Source organism: Felis catus, chromosome E3 (genome assembly GCF_018350175.1).
Source record: "Felis catus isolate Fca126 chromosome E3, F.catus_Fca126_mat1.0, whole genome shotgun sequence".
Lineage (NCBI taxonomy): Eukaryota > Metazoa > Chordata > Mammalia > Carnivora > Felidae > Felis > Felis catus.
The window spans coordinates 34,595,696-34,600,180 of record NC_058383.1 but is presented as its reverse complement, the minus strand read 5'-3'; the positions used below and the strand labels follow the sequence as shown (position 1 = coordinate 34,600,180).

General features: G+C 42.3%; 2 long non-coding RNA genes across 2 annotated transcripts; one reads left to right on the top strand and one right to left on the bottom strand.

The window, feature by feature from the left end:
• Window positions 1–311: 311 nt before the first annotated feature.
• LOC123382608 lies at window positions 312–2,335 on the bottom strand. Its single transcript, XR_006591209.1, has 2 exons — window positions 2,231–2,335; window positions 312–675 (listed from the first exon to the last, which is right to left on the bottom strand). It is a non-coding gene; the product is annotated as an uncharacterized LOC123382608 (long non-coding RNA).
• Window positions 647–2,991, top strand: LOC123382607. The gene is made up of 2 exons (XR_006591208.1): window positions 647–769; window positions 860–2,991. It is a non-coding gene; the product is annotated as an uncharacterized LOC123382607 (long non-coding RNA).
• The last annotated feature ends 1,494 nt before the right edge of the window (window positions 2,992–4,485 follow it).

Sequence of the window (4,485 nt, the reverse complement as noted above, 5' to 3'; positions counted from 1 at the left end):
ATAAAACAGACAGGGTTCTCCAATGTATTGCCACAGTGTGTGGTAATGGCTAATTGTGACTTTGTGTAATAATTGCCTTTCTGTGTGATAATGGAATATCCTATGTAATAATCTCAGTGTAGTAAGGGACCGCTGCTTAACATTTGACTCTCAGTGTAACAACTGATGTGTAATAAATGACTCTGCGTAATAGTCATCTCTTTGCATACTGACCATTTTGTGCTATAATGGACTCTGAGGAAAGATTGAGTCTCCATGTAATAAGTGTCTCTCTGCGTAATAATTGACTCCCTGTAATAATTGACTTCCTGTGTAATAATGAGCTCCGTGTGTAATAATGGACTCTCTGAACATAGGCACAAACCTGCAGATGCCTGGATTAGTAGGAATTACAGTGATAGTCAAGCCACTTCCAGTTGCAGATGTTAGAAAACCAACTCAAAATAGCTTAAGATGGGAGGAGGAGGAGGAGGAAGTGGAAATCATTAACTCGCATACTTGGGAAGTCCAGAAGCTAACTGCCCTCAAGCCTAATCGAATCCATGGGTTCACATGAAGAATCCATTGGGATCTTCTTCCATCTCCACAGTCTTGGTTTAATTCTCAGATGAGTCCATTCTCCACCTGGCTGGAGGGTGCTCCCAGCAACTCAGGCTTCCATGGCACTTAGAGTACCTGTTTCCAGGGAATACAAGAAAGCAACCATTTCCTCAAAGAACTCAGGCCACCCCACACCTGGGATGGTAGAAATGGGCACCTTGATTGACAGGTATCTCATTATCACAGAGGGTGAGGGGTAGTTCACAAAATGAATGGATGGGGGCAGAACAAACAAGTAACAGATGTTTCCCTTGTTCAGAGCCTGTGAGCTACAGCATCCCAACGGTGGGCGTGAGCTCAGTGAATTTGTTCCAGCAAGTTCCTTAGTCTTTATGAAACAGCCGTCAGCTCTTTTTAGAGTAGGTGACTGATACCTGCATATATATCTGACTAGTTTTCAAGTAAGCATAAATGTTCTTATAAAGAATAGAATGCAATGTCATTTAAAACATTGGGCTTATACTAATGCTATATCTTTATGAATCTTCTCAGTCAACGGCCACCAAATATATAGCTACCTCCCATAGCGCTCCGTAATATATTTTTCTTTAAAAAATACTCAAGCTACCTTCAGCAAAAGTTTTTAACCTATTTTGTGTCATAGATCCTTTGGTGGTCTGGCAAGAACTATAGACTTCTTCTGAGAGTAATGTCTTTAAACACATAAAATAAAACATAGGAGTAAAAAAAAGATTCTTATGAAGTACCTATGAAGCATGGAAATACACAGTTTTTAAACTATATGTATTTGGCCTTTTTACTGAATGAGTTTTTTTCCAATGAAAGTTTTCCAAACGTGGGGGCAAATTTGGAATTATTTCCTGTAACACAGTTGTCAATATTGGGACCAAGAAAATGAGGCTCAAAGAAAAATTTCTTGACTGTCTTTATGCCTGCCTCCTCCTTTTTGTCTGGTTAATTCTTACTTAATCCTTCGAATCACAGTGCACACGTGGCTTCTTTGGGAAGTCTTCTTCTGACCTGACTAGGTCTATGTTCCTTTTGTGGTACCTTTTATATTACTATGACTCCCTGCCTCCGCCTACCCACCTACCATACATGCATGAACATATGTCTCAGTTATCAAATAGCGTGACTTTTTGGACAGTCTGTTTTGTCTCTGAGACTCTCAGTTTTGCCCAGGAGTACAGGACTGAACCTGGTTCCATCGCTGGTCCCTCGCATGGTACTGGGGACCTAACCTGAGCTCACTGAAATTTGCTACATGGATCCCTAAGTGTGTAGACACCCAAGAGTCATCACAGGGTCAAATCTGATTTTCTCCTCACAACATACAAAGTTAGAAGACAAAGTGCCCAAATTCTGGCGCTCTTCACGAAATAGGTGCTAAAAGGTTGTAGTGGGTCACAACATCTTTGCAGTTCACAGGCGATTTTTGTTTTAAAAATTCATTCAGAAGAAAGAACTGGAAACAGAAGTGACGAGAAAGGATGGTCGGAATAGGGTTGCTTGATGGAGAAATTCAACAGCATTGTCTAATTTAGAAGAACAAAGCCTACAGTCAGAATGTAAGTCAAATTAATGTAATACCCATCCAAAAAATAACCATTTCTGGAATTGTCAGTGGAGACCAAAACTGAATAGATCAGTAGGTTATGGGTGGACATACCTATTGACAAACGCAGTCCCGCTGGTAGCGGGTCTCTCCATCTGCATTTCCTGCAGACCTTCTTTTCCTGCTGGAGCAGTGGCTCTTTCTGATGGGGAATCCACTCCATGGAATCAATACTGACCCTGCCTGCCTACCCGTTACATCAGAGGGCTCTGTCTCATCGCTCACAGTCATTGGTTCTGAAATGGACATGTGACCTAAACTGAGCCAATCAGAGTCTTCCTGGAGACTGCTCTGCTAAGGAGGAAGTCCCTCTCAGCCTGATGGGTGGGCAAAGCTCTAGCTAATTTGTGGTTTTGGAGGGGCTGATGTGCCTCATGCCTACTATGTGGGTGGGCACACCTGGAGAAGTGGAGAGAAACGCATGCGTGATTGCATTCTCTAGGCCTTTGGCCCGGAATCAGTAACATCCTGGGACGTTTTGGTTATTTGCGCCCATCAGTTCCTTTTTTTTTTTTTTTTTTCCTTTCGTTTTGCTCGAGTTGGCTTCCTGTCACTTGCAACTGCTGAAACATCTGTAGTTTATTTCACGTTAATGTGGCTTTAAAACATTTCTTGGACTGGATAAGTAGTGTTTTAAAATTGCTTAGACCAATGGCACAGTTTTGTAGGCCTATCCATGACAGATCTAAAATGGGCTATTACATAGTTTCTCCCCCATTTTAGATTTTCATCCGATTCTGATACAGTTGTTGAGTGGCCCATAAAACAGGATAACCAGACAATGCCTTCAAAAGGCATCCTGAAACCAATGTTTTTAAAAAAAAAAAAAAAGCTTAGGAAGAAAGTGGGACATTTTTCATGTCTCTGGCAGCTCCATTATGATGCATTTGGACATTTTTGATAAAATTATGAGGCATAAAAAGTTTGAAGCATTGAAGATTAATTTTCCTCCATAAATATATAGATCATAGTCAAATTCTATATGACTGGTTTTGCCCAGAAGCAAAAAATATTTGCGGTGTAATTTCATAGCAGTATGGAAGCGGGTGATGAGAGGGGCACTGAAAAAGACTTTGGTGGATTGTAAGTGTCAGGTTAACATTCACAACCTGATGAATCGAGCAGAAACCGCTGTTCAAATGTAGGGCTTTGTTGTTTTAAAGTTTAAAAAAAAAGTTGGGAGCTGGTGCAGAAGTAAAATTAAAGTAAAAGAAAATAAATAATCCATATCTCTTCTGTTCTGTTTAAATATTAAAGTGTCAGCTGCAATTTTGAAATGACACCAAAAAGCTTGCTGGGCTGAAAAAAAAAGTGCTTCATTTGTTGGATTTCTATGCTGTCTGAACTATAATTTCACCTAAGGATGATTTTCTAGGATGAGGGGCTGGAGCTGTATGGTCCTGTTACAGGCTGAGGGGCAAGCATGCTGTGCGTGGGCTGGTTTTTGTTTCCTCCACTTCCTCTCTGGCTTCACAGCCTCTTCCTGGAGCCTACTCTTGGGTGCCCAGTGAAGGGGGGGTCGCTCATGCTCATTGGAAATGCTGTTCCCTCCTAACGCCCCCATGTAGTGTTTGTTTGGGCTAACCGGCCATCTTGTTCTTCTTGGGATTCTTGAGGGCCAAGAAGCAAGGGGCTTATGCACTTCCTCTCACCTGGAGCCATCATGGTTCTCGGCTATGGGCACTCAATCTCTTGAGACGTAAAATCTTACACAAATAGCTGCTCGTTTCTGAATATTAGCACTTCCGTTGGTTATCAACTCAGGAGCTTTGAGAGCTGGAAATGACACATGAGGAATTCTGGCGTGGTGTTTTCTGGCTCCGCTCTCTCCCTGTGCAGTCAGCAGCCTTGGGGAGGAAGCCATGAAGGAAGGTCGTTCTTCTTGGAAGGTGGACCCAGGAGAGGATTTCAAGGGCCACTGGGCTTTGGTAGAGAAGGAAGAAACGGGAACTGGCATGATCAAACTACAGTGCATGGGGTGGTCACGAAACCAAACTACCCTGAGTCTGAAGGCAGATATATAAGGGTGGGACTCAGGGTGGAGAATTTGGAGAAGGGCTGAGATAAGACCAGAGCAAGGAGATGTCAGAAACAAACAAGAGGCATGGTAAGCGATCACCAGAAATGGCTTTGTGGTTTCTATAAGGAGACTTGTTTTTCCACTCCCTTCCCTTTGTTTAAGGAATTGGGGCCCAGTTCTGAAATTATAACAAACTACAGGAAGTTTTGCACAGAGATACGGCAGAGCCCAGGATGAGTGAAGCAGTTGCAAATTCACTGTCAGTGATGTCATCCAAATGTCCATGATT